This window comes from Lissotriton vulgaris, chromosome 5, assembly GCF_964263255.1.
Source record: "Lissotriton vulgaris chromosome 5, aLisVul1.2, whole genome shotgun sequence".
NCBI lineage: Eukaryota > Metazoa > Chordata > Amphibia > Caudata > Salamandridae > Lissotriton > Lissotriton vulgaris.
In genome coordinates, this window is record NC_141693.1 from 376,580,118 (window position 1) to 376,602,514 (window position 22,397).

Consider the following 22,397-nt stretch of genomic DNA (forward strand, 5'->3'; position numbering starts at 1 on the left):
TTGAGCCTTCACATCTCTGACTTCAAGCTTCTTAACGATTGCCAAGCCGGTTTCCGCCCAAACCACAGTACAGAAACTGCGATTCTACACATAGTTGATGATGCTTTACTGGCTCTTGATCATAATGAAACATGCCTACTAATTTTACTGGACTTGTCATTAGCTTTCGACACGGTGAACCATGCCTATATACTTGATCGTCTGAAAAACAGGATGGGGTTTGAGGGTACAGTGCTATCCTGGTTCAGCTCCTTTCTGGAGAATAGATCACAAAAGTTCACTGTCAACCAGACCCTTTTAAGCGCAACTGACAATACTATAGGAGTCCCACAAGGTTCAACGCTATTTCCATCACTCTTTAATCTATACGTAGAACCACTTACGGAAATACTCTGAAAATCTAACATTGCTTTCCATATGTATGCTGATGACACTCAGCTAAACATTAAGATTGCCTCAACTGATGATATAAAGACAATGAACCTAGCTCTAACAAGAACACCTCAATGGCTAACCAAGAACCACCTAAAACTAAATGCTCAAAAGACTGAATTCCTTCTGATTATCCCTAAAAAAAGCAAAATATTGATGGCAGGATGGTCCAACCTCATCGCTGCACTAAAGTGCACTCCGAAGATTGTGGAGTCAACTAAATCTCTAGTTATCATTCTGGACAAAAACCTTAATATGTCTGCACATATCAACACAATGGCAAAAAACGCCAGATTCCACTTGAGTTACTTATGAAAACTAAAACCTTTTTTAAATAAAGCAGACCTCAAGACAGCAGTTCAAGCATTGGTCATCTTAAGGATTGAATATGGTTGCACAACCTTAGCTGGACTCCCTAAGATCTCAACAGCCCCGTTGAAAGCATGTCTTAATGCAGCCACAAGACTCATTACGGGATCCAAAAAAGTCGACCATATCTCCCCCTACTTGAAAGCTCTCAACTGGCTTCCTTTTGAAGCTCGAATCCAGTTCAAACTGGCATGCAGCACCCACAAAGTAATACACAACTATACTCCAGTCTACCTCGCCCACAAACTCAAGCTGTCGGGAGGGTCACGTTCCTCCAGGAGCAAGGCTGATCTACTAGTGAAACCTGCGTGCTTTCATAAGAAAAGAACGTATGACCGAGCATTCTCAGGGACCGCACCGAGAATTTGGAACGCCCTCCCCCCCGACCTGAGAAGAATTACAACCATCGCAAAATTAAAAAAAATAAGCAAAATCATTCTATATGAGGAAATTTCTCCCATAATTCCTTAAAACTGTTCTTTATTTAGTTCATTCTGCCTGGCTGACACAATTTTCACACTACCAGCTTCACTGTACTATGTTGGTCTTTTTTACCCGTTTTTATCTCACTGTTTAAAAAAAAAAATGTCTAAGACTATTATGATAATCTATCAGTGAACTTTTTTGGTTACTATTAGCCCTTTGGATTTGCATTTACTGCAAACACTTATGTCTAGTAATATGTAATGTTAGGATTGTTGTTTAAATGCTTCTGTAAAGCGCTCTGACACCCTTTGCAGGGTCATGTTCGCGCTATTGAAAACACTAAAAATAAATAAATAAATAAACGCAGCAGGCTGAGACTTCGTGGCAGGCGAGACTACAGCTCCCAAAATATACTGGACCACCTGGATTTGGGTGATCCCTCTGAGGGCGGATGGCCCGTGTTTCTTTTGATCCTTTAAGTGTTTTTACCTGCAGTTCGCAGGGGACTAGTGACACTATGTCCAGGGGAGACAAAGGGTGCCTATGGCTTCCACAAGGGTCTCTTTCTTCGGGAGTGCCAAGTCTTGGCCAAGAACGAGGGTCATTCACTCATTTCCAAGTCTGTTGCCTCAGGGACAAAGTATTCCACTTTTGCTTTATGCTGGTGGACAAAGTCCTATTGTCGACGACACAGGTCTCCTCTTAGTCCTTTTTTGCAGTAAATTGTTCAGATCTGGGTTTCTGGTGTCAACGGGTCCCTTAAATCCGATATTTAGGGGAGTTAGGGGTGTGGGAGCTAGTAGCCAATGGGCAGCTAGTACCTGCAGCTAGTCCCTGAGGTTACCACATAGTGGTGTAGGTCACCTTTTCTAGAGGTGTGGACACCCTTCCTGGGGTGTACACCTCCTGCACAGTTAATTTCCCACCTTGACCAGGTGCAAGCGTGCCGAAGGGGAGGCAGAGTTGGTGTAGCCTTTGAGGCACACTGCTCTGATGTGCCAATTCACTAGCCACCTGGGGTGGAGGGAGGTGTGACTTCCTTACTGCCCAGCTTTTTTCTTTAACTCCTGGGTGTGATCACACTGCGTGGTAGGAGATCGGAATCCTGCCTTGGCGGCATCAGGCTCGAGCCAGCCTGGGCTGGTCAGCCAGAGCACAGCACAGCTGGGGGCAACCAGGGGGTAACCTTCAAGGGGCCCTCTGGGTGTATACCACGTCCCCCAGGGCCCGAGAATCGTGCCTGGGGTGGTAAGGCATGTTGTTTGGTACCAAACATGACTTATTTTAGTGGTACCATAATGGAGCTGCAAATCTCAAAGGTGCCTGGTTGGCAGCCCATGTAATCCTATGGACTGATAACACATATAGTGGTTTCCAATGGTGTACGCCACTATAGGGACATATAGACTTGCACTTATATGTCCACATCTTTAATACAATACACCCTGCATCCTGGGCTGATGTGGCTTCCTTAGAGGTGCCTTATGTAAATGTAAGGCAGTGTAGGTGACTGTGCCACACACGGTGAGTCCGAGCAGTTTGCATTGCTCCTGCAGTCTGCAATGGCAGGCCTGCAGTCAGTATGTTGCATGGATCACTCAAGGTGGCACAAACTTGTGCTGCAGTTCTGTGGACCCCTTTACCACTAATGCCCTGTGTACCATATACTAGGGACATATAAGGGGGATAAAACATTTACCAATTTGGGATTACCAAGCCAAAAATAACAGTTTTAGGGGAGAGCACAGGCCCTGGGTCTCTATCAGAGTTATAACCATCAACATTTGAACCAAAAAGTGGGGGTGACCATACAAAAACTAGCACTTACCTACACCTGTTAACAAGGTCACATCATTCTCCCGAACCCCTACTCTGCCAGTGTTTAGATTTTCAAAGAGTTTAGATTTTGAAAGACGTAGACTCATTACTGTGAGTTAAAATTATAAATTAGTCTTTTATTTTCCGCTCCATTCTTTCGAAAACAGGAATCACTAATTTACACCTGACTGAGTTCTTTTTAGAAATGACACTAAAGTTAATTACTGTAGTATTTGCAACCCATTTGCAAGAGAAGCATTTAAAACTTCACTGGAATATTGTTTTAAATACTAATGATTCAGAGCTTTAGTTATGAGCTGGTGTGGTGAGTGTATATAAATGTCATAAAGCTACTGCTATTTGTAAGTGAAAAAGAAGAGTCCTTATTGGAATGACTTCAGAAGCTGTATCTTTTATATGGAAATTTCCAGGTGCTTGTTGGATTGTGATGTCAATGCTGTGAAAATGTAAAGAATAGTCATTTAAGCATTTTGAATTTGTGGCAAATGTTTTAGGTTTGAGTTGTTATGGTGTTTTAGTATACATGCCATAAAGATGCTGCTATTTCTAAATGAAATAGTCATCCTTATAAGAATCTGTGACAGTGGTGTCAGACACTGCCTATTTTAGGCAGTAAAATCCAGGGACATGATTACGAGGCCACCAGGGCCCTGGTGGGTCTTCCTAGATTCTGTTCAACGAAGTAAACCATCCGGAAACTCCATTGGCTGCCCATGGCTCAAAGGATTGAGTTTAAGACCTTATGTCTTTCCTTCAAGATTTTTAAACTGTCTTCTCCTCAGATCCTAGAACACCTTCTCACTCCCTATGTCCCCTCTCGCTCCTTGAGGTCATTGGGTCAAAATTTGGCTATACTTCCACGGTTCAAACGCTGCAGAGCGGGAGGTCGTTCCTTCCGCTTTCGTGCGGCCAAGCTCTGGAACTCTCTACCAGCTCACATCCGTGCCCTAGATGACCTGCTTATGTTCAGGAGGGCTAATAAAACCTACCTTTTCCCTCCTGGACCTTAATGGACTGCTCCACTGCTACCTCTCTTCTTTTGTTATGTATGCTATGTTCTTTCTGCCAGTCAAAGCGCCGGGACGCCCCTTAGCTGGGGCAGCTGTGCGCTATACAAGTTATGATAACATAACATAACATAACAATGCTGTGAAAGTGCAAAAACATTGTGAATTAATGGCAAAAAAGAAGATAACATAATATAAAGATCAAATTGCCTTTCATGCACCAGAATTTCCTTTCATTCTTTGTTCAGGCAATCAAACAAAATGTTTTTATTGTTCGCACATGACTTCATTAAATGGAATAGTTATTGCTGTTAAGTCATGCTACGCAATATAATCAGTTTTAATATTCATATCAACCAGAACTATGTAAATATTTACTTTCTTGTTCTTTTCTCCTTCTACTGGTTTACTACTATTCAGTTTTGTGTTCCCTTTATTTTAACTTTACACTTTCCTGCTACCATACGGAAAAAATAGTTGACAAGCAAAAACATTAGCATTATTTTGCTTTCGCTGTGCCAGGGATGCACTGGTATGAGGTAAGGATCCGGGGGATCAGGGTACTATCAAAGAGTGACGTTTATGACTGTATACACTGTTGTGATTTTGAGTGACTGTCTTAGCCCTTGGTGCCAACTCAACTGAGCTGTTCACTTAAAGACGATAAGGGAGGGGGCTTAAGAAGAGCTAGGAAGGACAACAGTGGTTATATAGGCATTGGATCACTCTCGGGGAAAACTGAACCCATGGACTGAGATCGAAGTCAAGGTTCCTTATGGTTGGGAGCACTGCAGTCCTGCCTTCCTAGGCCAGGATCTAGAACTTGAGAATGGTGCAGTGTCAAACTACACTATGGGGCCTGAGTGGTTATGTGGATGAATCCCTTGAAGCAGAGTGGGGTTTTCGTCTGCTTTTCAACTAGACCTCTGGCCTTTAATGCCCAAAAAATCCTAGATCCAAAAATAAACAATGTATAATAAAATGTTAGCATGTCTGTGTGCTGTATCTCCTGGGGACGTAGTAAATAATCTTATAATTTTTTAACTGTCCTACTTTGGCAAACTTTGAAAGCAATAACTGCAACGTCACTTGTCCAAGGGCTGGAATCGTTCTGTGATCTAAAGCATTTATGATGTACTTTCTTCTTTCTGGGACAGCTTTGATCCATTAATATATGTCTTAGTGTTAAAATGAACCCTGTCATGTCTCAACCATTAGAGCCTTCTGTGTTTTATTCTTAAACTTTCATTCCCTATTCAGGCCTTTTCTCAAGGTTTCTAAACATACGGTACATACTTATTTCTTACATCAGTACAACACATTTTCAGCATCTCGTCCTTTTTAAAGTAACATCAGACAGAATTAATATACAGCTGTGAGAAAGGCCTATAGGCAGTTCAGTTATGTCCTTTTCCTTAGGGCGATTATTTGTGATGCTGCCTTCTGGGCTTGGAAAGGTGCAATTGTTAAACCCTTTATTAAGAATGGATTGAAAAAGGACCTATCATGCTATAGATTTATTTTTTGAGAGGCGTAGCAACAAAAATCTTGCCAAATTCCTTTTGTACATCTAAATGAAAGGGCAGCATCCCACAATTCATTTTGTTTACACGTGCGTTTTCAGCAAGGCAAGTCCATTATTGTCCATGGTTTGAGGCCAACAGAGACATTGTTTGGTTTTTGTTGTGGCTTTGTGGACTTTTCCCCAGGGGCTTGCTATTGGCTACTCCGCTTCAGTATACATAAAACAGGGCTCAAGTGGAGGTTTTCACCAAAAGCAACCTTTCTGAAAATGCTACTACTGTACCAGCCTTTAGCAAGATTGCTGAATTGTCACTTGCCATTGATGGTGCAAACGTGGGTGTCTGGATTATTGCTGGTGATTTGATATTATTAGATCTCAATCATTGTTTTTTCAAGAAAAAGGTAAGCACCACTAGAGTATTGCCAAGCAAATACAACTGTGATCAATATTGAGAAGACAAAAATCTTGATGTCAAAGAAGCAAACCTTAAGTTAAATAATGGTGGCTACATAATAAATATTTAGTGGTGGCCCCATCGTAGTTGTCCAGTTGTTTGATCTATGTTAAATGCTCTTTATATTGCCACTAATGAGTTGCTTCTGTTGCAGACGCAAATTATACTCAGCCAAACTAATTGTCAACGTTCCCCCAAGAGCATCTTCGGCCCGCTACTGAACCTCCTGCATTGGATGCCTATCCTTAAACTGATTACATCTAAGCTGTTGTGCCATGTTCATAGAGTGTACAGGGGCGGCCTTATCTCCCCCTGCTCGTGGTAACCTTCCATCAGCCTCAATGGGCTCTGAGATCTGCATATAGGGCTCTTGCAACTTTCCCCAAGAACCACAAAGTTAAGTCTTGGTCTTGGGTGCTTATGCTCCTGTCCAGAGGGGGATTGGAACATTCTTGCAGGTGAATAACTTATGTTCGAGGCATGTGGGCTGCTGAATTCATATCTGTGCATAGATCGCCGCCTAGTGTTGGGTCCGGATGATTGCACATTGTTGTCCTGGAAGAGTCTTCGAAGTATCACGAGATAGATGGCTCCTCCCCCGGACTACAGTGCGCATGGGCATCCTATCCATCCTCAGATTGTTTTTCTCCGCCATTGGGTTCGGATGTACTTCTTTACTCAAGTTGGGAAACTTTTCTAAAAGGCCAAAAGGCCTTCGGGGTCGTCGGTATTGTTATTTTGATCGGTGCCGAGTACTTTGTTCCACTTCTTTACCAGCAGGACATCGAAGAGAGCCGTGTGGCCTTTTTGACACCGGAGGCCCGATCGTCGATGGAACGGAGCCCGTTCAAACAATGCCCCCTTTGTAATTCTAAGTACCCACACATTGATGTACACCCAGTGTGCAACAAGTGCCTATCTCCGGAGCACAATGAGGCCAACTGTCTAGCTTGTGCTCAATTCAGGTCGAAGAAGACGCTTAGATTTCGACGCGCAGCGAGGCAGACTATGACGAAGCCAGCGCCCGACCCAGTGAATATCTTCGATGAAGAAGACGATGAGGTCGTCAAGACTGAGGATCCAGAACAGCAGTCGGATCCCGGTTCGGAGCATGACTCCAACTATTATGAAGACGACGAAGAAAACGTCGAGGATGAAGACGCTGTCTAGGTAAGGGACGACGCATCAGCCATCGGAGCCGTCGATGACGACTCAAGCGATGAACCAGGCCCAACAGTGAGTATGGGGCCCGAAACAGACACTGAAAGACTTCCAAGGGCTCAGGTCGAGGCATCGCCAGAAGGCCTTAGCCAAGATCATGACGAACATTCTATAGCCCGCGTCTCGGCCCGGCTAAGAATATATCACACGAGCCATCGGTCGAACACCACAAGTCACTGGTTAAATCGAAACCGAAAGCTATGGAGTCGAAAACGAAACCGAAACTGCTGGAGACAGTCTTCGGATCGAAGACTTTGAATCCATCGGATTCAACGAAGAAGAAAAGTGTCGACGACCCTGCGAGGTCACAAACAAAGGGTGTCGAACCGAAGATGGGTACGCTTAAGTCCATGACTAAAGCCAAGCATGTCGAACCGACAAGGCCGACGTAGACGGACAGCGACACAAATAAGGGACTCTAGTCTCGGAAGGTTCTCGATCCAAAGCAACGAGTCGACAGGCCACAGTTAATCAAAGGCCTCGAGCCAAAGTCCAAAAGCGGCTCGAAGGAGCACGTCGAGTCGAGGCAGAAGAGAGCGCCTCCAACGCATCAGGCGCCAAAGTCGACGCAAGGCCAAAAACATATTGGCAAAAAGACAAAGTCGGTCGGACCATTAACAACGCCGGACCCGAAGAAGGTCAGTGTGTCTACAAAACCTATACCACCGATAAAATTCGGACTGCCCCCGACTGCACGGCCTAAGGCGTTAGATCCTAAAACTGGAACCGAAACCTCCAAGAAGGTGTCGATGGGGAAAAGGAGTCATTCTCTAGAAGAGGACATTGTGTACCAAGAACCCTCCTATGATGAGCAGTCGAAGCTACATATCGACTCCGACTCTGGCAGACTTACTATTTATCAGAGGAAGATCAGGTCAGAAAATCCTCTTGAAACATATAAAATTCCACTCAAAAAGAAAAGGGATTCTTCAACATCACCTGTCCTTTTTGAGACTGTAAGTAAGGTACCATGACCAAGACACTTCTGCATACTCACCCACACGCACTAATGAGGATATAGAGTATGGCTACAATGAAGAATTTAGTTACCCTGCGGACACGGATCAGGATGACCAGACTCAAGCCTGGACAGACCCTGTTGACCCGGGGGAGTCACAAACTATTCCTGACACTCCTTCTTATCCTGTCAAGACTTTGCCAACAGAGGATACAGCTGCGTTTAACGCATTAATAGAAAGGGCAGCACACAATCATGATGTGGAAATGCATGCTGTCCCAATTGAAGAGGACTTCCTATTTGATACTTTCTCCACTTCAGAAAAATCAGTCAAGACATTGCCAATGTTGAAGGGTGTCCTTAAACACGCTGGAGACATTTTCAAGGAAACCACAAGAGCAAGGGTTGTTAACCCCAGAATCGAAAGAAAATACAAACCGGCGCCTGTGGACCCTACATATATTAAGGGACAGCTGCCATTGGACTCTTTGGTGGTATCAAATGCTCGTAAGCGTGCCAACTCACAAACCACTGGTGATGCTCCTCCTCCAGACAAAGAGTCTAAGATATTAGATGCTTCTGGAGAAAGGGTGGCTGCTCAAGCAGCTAACATATGGAGAATTTCTAATACACAAGCCCTATTAGCCAGATACGATAGGGCTCATTATGACACACTAGAGCAACTGCTACAACATTTGCCTGATGTCTACAAGGAGGGAGCAGAAACACTGATACAAGAGGGAAAACTCATATCTAACGCATCCATTAAATGTGCGCTAGACGCAGTAGACACCGCAGCCAGGGCCATCAATACAAGTGTCATGCTCAGGAGACATGCGTGGTTACGCATCTCTGGGTTCAAACCTGAGATTCAAACCACATTATTAAATCAACCCCTAAACCCTGATTATTTATTTGGTCCTGATGTGGACACAATATTAGAAAAGATTAAGAAGGACACAGAGACAGCCAAGTCTATGGGTGCCTTGCAGTCACAACAGTTCAGAGGAGGCTCCTTTCGTCGCTCCGGTAACATAGGAGCTACACGAGGCCAGGCATCTCAGCAGACTCCATACAATAAAGGAAGCACGCAAACCACCTATAATAAAAACAATAGAGGTGGATACCGTGGCAACAGTAACAAAGGCAGAGGACGAGGGTATAACAACACCAGATCCTCCGCCAATACTAAACAGTGACGTCTTGTCACTGCCCCCAGACCATATAACACCGGTCGGGGGACGATTACAGCAGTTCCTGCCACTCTGGGAAAGCATTACCACAGACAGGTGGGTGAGACAACTTATCCAGTACGGCTATTGTCTAGAGCTAACCTCCACTCCACCCAACATACCCCCAAGACACCGTCCTATGTCCGCAGAGCACATACACTTATTGCAGCAAGAGGTCATCAGCATGCTGCAAAAAGGGGCCATAGAACTCGTACCTATAGAACAACCGGGTACAGGGGTATACACGCTGTACTTCTTAATTCCCAAAAAAGACGGGTCTCTGAGGCCAATACTGGACTTCAGGCCCCTAAACCAATACATCTTGTCAGAACATTTTCACATACTCACATTACAGCAGGTTCTACCATTACTCAGTCAGGGAGATTTCATCACAACACTAGACCTCAAAGACGCATATTTCCACATACCAATACATCCGGCACACAGAAAATATCTCAGGTTTACCATACAGAATCAGCAATACCAGTTCAAGGTCTGCCTTTTGGGGTGACAACGGCCCCCAGGGTGTTTACCAAGTGCCTAGCGACAGTAGCTGCGCACCTACGGAGACAGCATATTCACGTCTACCCATATCTGGAATGGCTTATCCAAGCAAAGTCAGCCCAGCAATGTGCCAGCAACATGTCCCACACTATTCACCTCCTACACAGCCTCGGATTCTCATTAAACTACCCAAAGTCTCATCTTCAACCCGCCCACGTACGACAGTACCTGGGAGCGACAATAGACACTCTGGCAGCAAAGGCACAGCCAAACTCAGCAAGAATCGACAGCATTCAATTACTGATTCAAAAATTCAGACCTCAACTCCTCGCTCCTAGCACGGGTGTTTATGCAGTCGATAGGCACGATGGCCTCCTGCATCTTCATAGTCCCTCACGAAAGACTACACATGCGTCCGCTGCAGGAGTGCTTTGCACGGCAGTGGAACCAGGCTCAAGGACAATTAAAAGACCTAGTGTTGGTGACCGGTCGCGCATACAACTCTCTGCATTGGTGGAACCCATAAAACCTTTGCAGGGGACAACTGTTCCAAGAGCCTGTACCACAAATAGTGCTTACGACGGACGCATCTCTCCTGGGATGGGGAGCGCATGTCCTCCATTACACAGTGCAGGGACTATGGACGACACAGCAAAAGAAAATGCACATCAACCTGCTGGAACTGATGGCAATCTTTATGGCAATGAAGACGTTCAAAGTACATTTGTGCAACAAAGTTGTGTTGATCCGGACGGACAACATGACTGCCATGTACTACATACAGAAGCAGGGAGGGACACACTCTCCACAGTTGTTACATCTAGCGCAAAGCATGTGGAAGTGGGCCATTCAGAGAAACATGTTCCTCATGGCGTAACACCTCCCAGGCAGGGACAACCAGATGGCGGATCTGCTCAGCAGACACAGCCACCAAATGCATTAGTGGGAGATACATCCCTCAGTGCTACAACCGTACTTCCAGCAGTGGGATCACCCAGAGATAGACCTGTTCGCCACAAGGGAAAACTCAAAATGCCAAAGCTTCGCCGCCAGGTTTCAACATCCGCAGTCTCAGGGCAATGCGATATGGATGAACTGGTTAGGCAGGTTTGCGTACGCTTTTCCCCCAGCCCCGCTCATACCACTAGTGGCACGCAAACTGCGACAACACTCGATGACACTCATCCTAGTTGCTCCAACGTGGGCGAGGCAACCATGGTACACCACGTTCCTAGAACTTTCCGTGGTGCCTCATCAAAGACTGCGACTAACACCCAGTCTCTTAACGCAGAGCCATGGAGACATTCAGCACCCAGATCCGCAACAGTTGAACCTTGCGATCTGGCTCCTGAAGTCATAGAGTTTGGTTACCTAAACTTGCCTCCTGACTGTATGAATATTATCAAGGAGGCAAGAAGACCTACAACCAGAGCATGCTACGCGGCAAAGTGGAAACGATTTGTCATTTATTGTAACAATAATGACATAAATCCACTAGATGCATCAACTCAAAACATTATATGTTATCTGTTACATTTACACAGATGCAATCTAGCCTACACTTCCATGCATATACATTTAGCTGCGTGGGCAGCTTACCTTCAGAACAGGCAGCACCTTTCACTCTTCAGAGTGCCTGCTGTTAAAGCTTTCATGGAGGGACTCAAACGAGTGATTCCTCCAAGACACCCACCTTCACCTGTCTGGAATCTAAACGTGGTTCTAACCAGACTGATGGGACCACCTTTTGAACCTCTACACTCGTGTGAAATACAATTCCTAATGTGGAAAGTGGCTTTTTTAGTGGCAATTACATCACTTAGAAGAGTTAGTGAGCTGCAAGCCCTAACTATTCAGGAGCCATTCATCCAAATTCACGCAAATAGGGTAGTGCTACGTACAAACCCTAAATTTATGCCAAAGGTGGTATCCCAGTTTCACATCAATCAAACAGTAGAACTGCCAGTGTTCTTCACAAATCCAGATTCAGTGGCAGAAAGAGCTCTACATACACTAGACGTTAAGAGAGCTCTCCTGTACTAGATAGGACAAAACATTTCAGGAAAACTAAGCAACTGTTTGTTGCCTTTTCACCACAGCACAAAGGCAACCCCATTTCCAAAACAGGTGTAGCCAGATGGATTGTTAAGTGCATACAGATTTGTTATCAAAAAGCTAAACGCACGTTAACAGTTCCTCCAAGAGCGCATTCAACATGCAAGTTAGGGGCATCCATGGCTTTCCTAGGAAACATTCCTCTAGAAGAAATATGTAAAGCAGCCACATGGACAACCATACATACATTTACCAAACACTACTGTGTATATGTACACTCCAAACAGCAAGCAGCTGTAGGACAAGCTGTACTCAAAACTCTATTTCAGACTGCTGCAGCTGGCACAGGCAACCACTGCTAAGGGGGACAATGCTATACATTCTATGCACAGATATGAATTCAGCAGCCCACATGCCTCGAACGGAATATACTACTTACCAGTATGCATCTGTTCTTGGCATGTAGGGCTGCTGACATTCATATCGCCCGCCCTCCTCCCCGGTGCCTGTCGCAGCTATAGCACTCAGAATTAATCTCTAGCATGGACATCACTTACTGTATCATACTCCATCTCTGCCACAATGGAGAAAAACAATCTGAGGATGGATAGGATGCCCATGCGCACTGTAGTCCGGGGGAGGAGCCACCTATCTCGTGATACTTCGAAGACTCTTCCAGGACAACAATGTGCAATCATCCGGACCCAACACTAGGCGGCGATCTATGCACAGATATGCAGCCCTACATGCCAAGAACAGATGCATACTGGTAAGTAGCATATTCCTTGTATATTGGATGAAAGTAGGGTCTGCTTTTATGGTTACCCCCACTTTTTGCCTGGTGCTATGCTGTTTCAGACTAGTCTGACTGGAATCCTACTGATCAGGACCTCAGTCTCTGTGCATTCTCACCAAAATTGGTTATGATGAGTACCTAGGTACACCCCAGATTGGCTACTAGTGTCCGGTTGCAAGTCCCTAGTATATGGTACTAAGTTACCCAGGGCATAGGTACACCAGGGGTCCCCTATGAGCTGAAGCATGTATAGTGCCACCCATGGGAGACCACTCAAACTGTAACTACAGGCCAGCTGGTGCTAGCATCACTTACAACAGATATAGGTTTCCCTATATCTAAGGTCACTGCACTTAAAACTCATAAGTCACCCCTTTCAATCCTGTAGGCAGAGTGCTCGGTTCCAAGTGTGGGGGTGCCCCTGCATGAGCGGGACAACCCTACAACCTTCTGAATCCATTTTCCTGGGTTGTAAGTGTATCACCCATTACAATATATATTGAGTGGCCATGCGTCTTTATGTAATGGCCCACTCTAAAATGCCCGTAAAGAACCCTGTTATGTTTGTTATCAAACCTCATACCCCCACACCGTAAACGGTGTGGGAGGTATGATTTCTTGCACTGTAAAGCTCCTTCGGGAGGCCCTCAGTGCTCCCGGTACCAGTTTTCTAGTTCCGACAGCACAACATGGCTGCTACCAATCAGAGACCCCATTCTGCCCTCCTGCTGCTGAGCCAGTTTCAAGCAAGGGGAGGCAGGGAAATAGGTATCCGGTCACAGGGAGATGCATACACCTTCCAGACAGGGCTTAGTGTATTGGGGCAGGGTGGGGGCTCTTGCTAGTGTCACTAAGTCTGCTTGAAGGGCACATTTGGTGCCCTCCTTGCATAGTCCAGTTCAAACTAGCTCAGGGAGCCGTTGGCTCCCGCTCTGGTGCGAAACTGGACAAAGAAAATGGGAGTATCCTCTGGACTGTCCGACCCCTCCCCCGGGAGGAAACCCTGAATCGTCCCAACCCGTTCCTTAGGATGATTAAGGGCTTACCTGTGGGTGGGTCCCTAGATTCGTTGTGGGACAAGATTCAATTCAAGACACCACTTCATCTTGGGTACTCTGGACTTTGCTGGACCTTGCTCTGGGCTACGAGACTGCAACTAGGAAGACTCCTGCTGCTCCTGGTCTCGTTGTCCTGCTCGTATGCTGCAATGTCTGTGCCTGTGGTCCATACAGGAACCTTCCAAGGCCTGTGGTCATCCAAGATACCTGAAGGAAAATCCCTTGAAGAGAAGGAGTTACTTCCCTGGATCTGCAGGCACTGCAACAAAGCTGACCGGTCTGCTAATCCTGGGCTTCCACAGACTCTCAAAGGTTCAGCAACACAGGTGGTGGTTCTTCACATCCCTCAAGGTCTGCCCTGTCCTCTCACCATGTTTGAGGCCAGTATCCGTCGTCTGAGACGCCGGAACCGAACCACTGTGCACAGCGTCCTTCTTCTTTAAACTTGCAACCGCGACTTACCCATTGACTTGTATTGAGCCCATGGTCGTGTTCCCACTCTGCACATGGCCTCCATGGGGTTCCTGGTTACTTACCTCGGGTGGTACCTTGGGTCCCCGGCACTTCTACGTCTTCTGGGTTTAGTCTTTTCTCAAGTCGTCGTTTGCATACCCCTATTTTAGTATGTACCTGTTTTCTCTCAAAGTATTATGTTTATTGTGTATATCTCCGGGTAGGAGATATTTGTATGTGTTAGTGAGTGTTATATAATAAATACATATTTTATAACTGCACTGTGTGGTTCTTTTTCACTTAATCTATACCTATAACATTACATTCTGGTAAAACAAGCTGCTTTCCACTCCTTCTGGACTAAGCCTGAAGACTGCTCTCCACAGCTACCACTTAGCGAGCTTTTTAAGGATGTCTAAGACCACTAAAGTCACAATAAGGGTTGTCTGGATTAGTGCAGGGTGCCCTCTTACATATGTGTGCACCATATACCAAACCAGCTTCTCACATATATGATAAGATATATTGTCTCTAGTCACTAATTTACAATGATTAGCGGCTCACATTTGAAACTGGAGTGCTTTTGACATTTTCAGAAAACTGTTAGCGCAGAATAGTGCCTGAGTTCCTGAAGGGACCCCGTATCTGGATGACCTAAAAGAACTTTGTCTGGACTTTCATGGTAGAAAAGGATTACCACTTAAATGTTGAACTACAAAATGCAACAATCTTAGGCAAAGCCAATAGTTTTGGCTTTCATGTGGTGAGTAATGAAAAGAGAGGTATGCAGTCTGCTGTTCTTGAGACCACTTTGGAAAATTAGAGTGGACTGTCCCTCAGGTTAGGTTAACAGTGCTCTGTTGATAGAATGCTGGAAGCCTATTTTAGGGGCTACAGGTCGACTTTTCTGTACTTTTTACTATATATTATTTTCCTTCCTCTATTGTACCCTTTCACAGTCGCTGCTTAGAGTTCCCCTAGAATTCTCTTTCGCAAGGCTCCATTGCAGCCTTCAACCCCTTCTTCTTCTCCCTGCCCTGCTCTTTCCACTTCCTGTTCTGATCTACTTTAGCTCATGAAGGGGCACTCAGAGAGAATGTATTGGTGCCTTCACTGACATTGATGTCATTTAGAAATGTTGGAATGGATTGATTCATTGTGCTCTCATGTTAAAGTGGCTAGGCCATTGTTAGATTCTGCAGTTTGAGTTTCTGTCTTCTTTCCTTATATTTGTATAGTGTTTTTTGCCCCTGGATTTCCCCTTCACTGTTGCTTGTTCCTCTCTTATCTTTCCCTCTCCCCAAGTTCTACTGTATCCCTATCGCCTGCTACTTCTGCCTGCCTCAATCTCAGCTTCTCATCTAAAGTGTGGGTAGCTTCAGCTACTGATGAAGCACTGAGAAAACAAGTGTGTGTTCCTCTGCTGACGTTGAGGCAATTTCCAAAGGCTGAGTGGAGTACTCATGTTAGATGTGATCTAGTGCTGAAGCTTCTTGCAACCCATTGTTGAGGCTACAGCTTGATTTTTTCTTATGTCTTTCCTGTGCGTGTATTTTTTCCTCCCCTGTGTGTCCTTTCCCTTTCCCTTTCTCTGCTACTGGTTCTTATCCTCCTTTCCCTCTCCTATGGCTCCACTGTACCCTCCATTTGCTCCTCCTTGCTGCTCTTGGTAGGATTTCACCATGCCTCTCAGGGCATCTAGGTAAACGACAGAGAGATTAAGGGCAAAGGTCGTCTTCATTTGACGTCTTGCTTGTTTGGTTCTGGAAATGGCCCTGGGACAGAAACCCTACCTTCCTAATCTTTAGGACTATTCCTGGGGTAAGTTGGTCCAGCTCCATTTGTGGGTTCGCCTCTCAGACAACTCTGCTGGGAGAGTCACACGTAGATTTACCCCACAGTCAAATGACCAGTTTGGGCTAACTGTGCTACTGACTTTATCGCACAGGTAACTTAAGCTGGGTTGAGAGTGTCACTCGTAGGTGTACTCCACTGACAATTCACCAAATCCATCTCCAGCATTACTGTACAAACTAATACAACATGCCACAGAAATCATGTACCAAGGCTTACCTTAATAATCTTTACTCTGTTGTCCTCAACATACCACAACAGATAAACTCTGCAGTGCAATCCAAGGGATACACAGAAAGCCTACTTAGCAAAAGCTGAAAATGAACAATTTAGAGGCAGCCCCCAAATATGCAGCTGAGCATAATCAGTGCAAACAGTTATACTCTGTCAGTGGTAATTATTAATCACTTCTACTTGAGCTGCCTAGTACTGTAGCTGACCAGAACTGCCATAAGACTTGCTCATACTGCCAGAAAACCACCATCAATCCATCCAAACTAAACCACTCAGTACGGAAGAAGACATTCATGACGAGATCTGCAACATTTGAGTGGCATCTCAGAGGACTCTAATATAGTTAAACCATGCAGGTACTGCCCCCACCCCTCCCTCTACTGAAAATTGGACATGATGTTTTTGTGTTTAAAATTCTGTCTCTCTCTCTCTCTCGCTCGTGCTCTCTTTCTATTGGCTAGCTTCAAAGTGAGTGACAGCCTTCTATTCTTTCACAAGGAGCATATCGACACAGTCGCGTTGTTCAGTACCAGGAAATACTGTGGCAATGTGTGCTTTGAGACCAAAAACAATTTTAGCTTTTGCCAATGGTTGTTATAATGGTGAGGCCCCGGCAGCTCCCACACCAATAAGAGTTTACAAAAACCATGTCAAAACAAGTTGCGCATTGACAAAACCAAAAGACTAGCCAACAATTGTCAGACCTACTGGCTTTACCATTGCTAGTTTATTTTTATGTTTCCCATAATTGTATTAATACTGGTTACACTGATTTTCCATTGTGAATATTTTGGGGAAATACTATCCTACATCAACACATTTTAATAAATGATGCTGCAAAGAAATGGTACCTAACATTTTACAGTAGTTTAGCTAAATGTTTTTGAATTTGTTTGCGAACATTTTATTTTGAAAGCAGAGAATTGTTAATCTTGCTTTTAAGCTTCTGCAAATATTTGGGAGCATTATACATAGCCTCGATTTGCTAAAAATTGGAAACGGTTGTATACATTTTTATACTGGAACCACTATCAGTAGTGCATTCTGAGCTTATAACATTTGCTTAGAGCACTTAACCTAATAATACAAGCTTTGCATTATTGAACCATAAATACAAGTTTGAACGGCATTAACACATGGACACAAATATTACCTTAACTGCAGGCAATACCTTTCTCTGAGCCATAATGTGGCACTGTAAACTGGCAGCCAAAGGGTTTGTGCTGCTGGGGGTTGGGCCTACTTGTCAAAAGGACGAAATATAGATGAAAACTTGTTGCCCTTGACTCCAAACAATATATCCTGGGCTATAGGAATTCCACATCCCTGTCTGACCTTTTCATACCTATAGTGCAGGTGTCCTATTTGTGATGTACAACACAGGAGGGGATTGAAAATCTTCTGCAATCACAATTGCATTGTGCCCCAACACATAATAACAGCACAACTTTTGTCACTCATGCACAACACCAAAACACTTCCCAAGTATCCTCATAGCAAGTACAACACCAGTCCAACCAAGCACTTCGCCACAATTTAGCATGCTACCCATCCATAAATTCACGTTTGTGCCATTCATTAGGTGCCAAGTGCTATGCAAATGCAATAATACACAATTCAATACAAATGTAATGTTGATAGCAATGATGGTGGTGGTAATAGTAGTTACATGTTTTGACCCTAATAAGGATTCAGAGGTCTTATCAGGACTATACAAATACAGTGTCTTGGTGTTGATTGTGTGTCAAAATGTGGTTAACATTTTTTTGCAAATGTAATTCTTCAATGGTGCTTGTGCCAAATGAATGCATACTGAGTGCTTGTGTAAGGAACTGCTACGTTCTGGAGCTGACCTATGCTGTGAACTCTTTAGTAACAAAGGAAGCAGCCAGTTCTTGTGGGGCCGTACTATTCTCCCTATATCTATGCCCAGTTCCCTGACCTTCATGGCGGGACTGAGATTCTTCTAAACAAGGAAAGTCTTGGAAAAAGTCCAGCAGATGATCTTTGCTAAAGTCACAACAAACAGGGTTATACAGAACAAGTACTATTGAATTATTTTGGTTTCTAAGAACTCGGGTGAGTGCTTATAAGTAGCACCGTTTGCGTGATCTAAAGAGGCTGTGAAGGATGAAAATGTAAATTTATATAGTTTCAGTTATTTCAGGCCTCAAGATAGCAGGGCTATTTTATTTGGATATGTTTCTGGTGAAGCCCTGACTAAAACACTTACCTTGAAATCATTACTACATTGGGTAACTCTGGAAGGACGCATAACATCCTTATGAACTTTGGGCATGATAATTCTAGAAATTCATGAGAAAGATATATTATCAGTTCTCGAGAGAGATCTTTATCAGTTCCTACTAAAATGTAGGTAATTTTCCCATCCCCATTAGTTCCCATAAGCTAGTGCCACTCTACCAACTCTGGAGTTCTGGATGTGTCCCATAGCGTGGTGAGTGCACGTTTGAATGCTCATAGAGTAATCTGAATGGAGTGGAGATAGTAGCTTTTTTGGTGAGCCTAAAATAATCTAAAATATCTCATATTTCTGTGGCATACATTATGTCTGCTGCTTAAGTACATCTTAAGTATTTGTGCAGCTCTGGACAGTTCCATTATAAGTTTAACAGTGTTGCCCCACTGTCAACAACCTCTCCAACATTTGTTGTCCCTTTTGGCATTCCATATGAGTAGACTAACTGAGATATAATAGCAGTAGTGTGTCATTGTAGGCATGGTTTACCTTGCTGTAGTGGATCTGGCTGTTTTGTACGCCCTAATTGAGATATCACTTCATTCTTCTTTGGTGAAGTCTCTATCCAATTCTTTCTCCCACCTTGTCCGCCCTTTTGTTCCCTTTAATGTTTTCACTGCTTCAGTTCTTCCTACTAGAAACTTCCCTTTTGTTTTTTGAGTGCGAAATGTATCCTCACCCTTTTCGTGAACCATTCACTCCTTTCTGTTTCTTAGTACCACAGACCAAAACACTGTTGATCAACCTACTCCAATGGGCATCGTTTCCATTCTAGGTAATTATGAGTGCAGCCATGACTGGATTCTCATCCAATCTCAATAATCTCCTAACAACTCCCTTTCATGAGCTCGAGAGGTTTTTGGCTGGGATCCAGAAGTGATCAGAATACAGACCTCTTTAATGGAAGACTTCCCAACTTAAGGTTGTCAATTATAAGGAATGAAATCCTGGAGTTTCGATGTCTAGTGTAGCGTGCTGAAAGCAGGGAGTAGCTTTGAGATGGGGAACATGGGGTGAATCTGAAATGAGACCATGATAAGGATGAAGACATGATCTAGATATTAAGTCCCAGTGTCAAACTCTGGAATGTTACATATCTGATATGGAATAGGAGATGCCTCAAAAGATAGGGGAGGTAGATCACACAGTCCATGCACCAGAAGATGGTAGTATGATAGATAGAAAAGTGCAATTTCAATGTGGTGCAAAGGGGAAAATACAGAATTATAACGGACCAAAGTAGGACAAAAGCATAGCACCAGGAAGTGACGGTGGCAAGGGATAAAGTCTTACACAGGCAAAGTAGGGCACGCAAGGGGCAATGTCTAATACTAGGAAGGCAAAGGTGGCTAGGAAGAAATCCTCCAACTGAGAAGGGACAGGAGATTATTTAAATATTGACTGTAGTGGTGCTCTCAAATGATCCTGGTAAAATTGTCCAGCGACAGAAATGACTGGTACACCGATATTCAATCTGTAGCAGGGCAGAGGAACAGACCTAGATGGAAAAAATAATAGCAACAGTAAAGTTACAAACCAAGGCAATGGAATAGGTATAGGAAGGAACCAGAACAAAGTAAGATGGGCTGTGGATTCAAAGCAATGGAGAAATAGAGTCAGATAAAAGTAATTGGCAGTTATTGATCAAAGATTTTAGAATGGAGGTACATCAAACAACATGTGCAGCGGACAGAGTTTTCCTACTGTTTCGCTGCTCTATTTACTGTGAATGTTCTAAAATAACCACAAGGCATGTGGAAATTTGACCTCCCGGTTCCATAATGGATGATGCTTTACTGCATATGCATGACCAAGCACACATGCTTGGTTGTTCTCCTTCCCCATGCAGCGACTTACGCCTTGCATCTGTACCGGCAGAGAAAAACAGTGGAGCAGGGGAGTAACCCAGACTTCCGCACCTCCCGTGGTGCTGGGGGCCCCAACCCCCAGGGGGCCCCTTCAGCACAGCACTTCGGCCGGAGAGCGCCTGATAGAGTCCGTTACGCCACTGCGGTGGAGCAGGAGGCCATATGGTGAGTAAGTTCATATCGTATTTCGCCATAGAAGGCCAATTCACCCCAACACGCCCAAGGACCTTGAGCCAGATCCACCGCCCAACTACAGCCAGCACTCCCATCACATGTAGCCGACTATCCACGAGTCCTGCCACCCACATCCACTGATTTGGTGACTAATTGTAAAATGTCACTTGGCAAAATTGGATCACTAAAGAGAATGTCAGAGATACACAATCCAGTATACAATGACAGATTCTAAAATGAATTAAACCGATAAAAATATATTCACCCTTCAAATACTTAAAAAAAAAATATGACTATATGTCTGAGTTGAGGGCAATTCCTAAATAATAAAATAACACAACACTGTCAGTTGTGTTTCTCCCATATTTCTAATAAAAAAGAATGCTTTTGAATTCCTTCTCTATCACTATATTTCTGTTTAACCAGATCCAATTTAATTTTAATAAACTTCCTGTCAATTCACAAAGTTTTCAAGATAAACCGATACCCTAATGATTGCAAAGTACAGCATCATTTGAAAATAGTTCACCCATTACCCTTGTAGCAGATCTCTCACCCTTCCTTAAGAAATATAAGCATATTTGTCATGTACAACCCAAAAAATGGGCCGATATGCATCTTTGCCTAAGAAAAACTTTTTTTGCGATTTTCTGTATAACGAGGCATTTTTAATATTTATTATATTGCACCATGTATCAGAATTTGTAACAGAATGTTTAGGAGTTCTTTCTCCTGCAACTGGATATTTTGAGATGTATTTCTGATGGATGCATCTTCATACTAATTCCTCAGCTGAAGAATATCATCTTAGGCATCATACTGCTCAAGAAAACTTTTTCCCCAGAAGTAGCAAGTCAGTGCCGCTAGGTGGAGATATGAGGTTAGGGCTGTGTTTCACCCACTGGACATGACTCTGAGGTGTAATACACACTAACCTGCACACTGACATCAGTTCCTGGTTTTCCACACGTCATCGACTTGATCCGGAGCTTTCTTTTTGGTGCTTCACCTGGAAAACAATCTTCAGCTCTGACAGTGTCTGATTGACCTCTGAAGGTTTCAGGGTTCAAGCCCTGTCTTAAGTGCCTCAAACAAATGTCTTTATTGGATCCGCACAACATCTGCACGTGGTGTCCTGTCTCCATTCTTGACTCCGTATGAAGGGACTAGTGCAAGCTGATGGCCGTAAGAGAGCGGAAGGCTGAGTTATTTTACGCCAAGACCTGCAAGGACATTCCTAAGCATACCCCTGCCCCTATAGGTAAGTCTCCTGGCATCTCTTAAGAGAACTTCCCAAAAGAAAAGAAAATAATAGGAGAAAGTCTCTTCTACCATGAGGAAATGTTCCAGTTCTCAGGATCATTTGGTGTCAGGTTATGTTCTCCAACACCAGGTTCTTCCTCAGAACCGAATCTAAAGCTATAAAAGATTCCGCCAAATAACTCTCTGCTGCAACTGCCAATCCCACACACTTCAAGTATTTTTGTCATGCCAAGTTGTAGATCTGTAGGTCGGCTCCGGTACCCTTGGTTCACTGCTCAAAGTTGACCCTTGGTCAACTGCTCTTTAGGACTTGGCAACTCTAATCCCAAGGCCCCCTGACATGGAGTCAAAGCAACTGGACACCAAGGGTCACTGGTTTTTTCATCAGGCACTTTTTATACGCCAAAGGCCACAT

The 22,397-nt window shown here is 44.1% G+C and overlaps 1 protein-coding gene across 1 annotated transcript in view; it reads left to right on the forward strand.

The window, feature by feature from the left end:
• The window catches only part of NPHP4 (nephrocystin 4), a 1,007,060-nt gene that overhangs the window by 110,203 nt on the left and 874,460 nt on the right, over positions 1 to 22,397 (forward strand). The gene's annotated exons all lie outside the window — the stretch shown is intronic.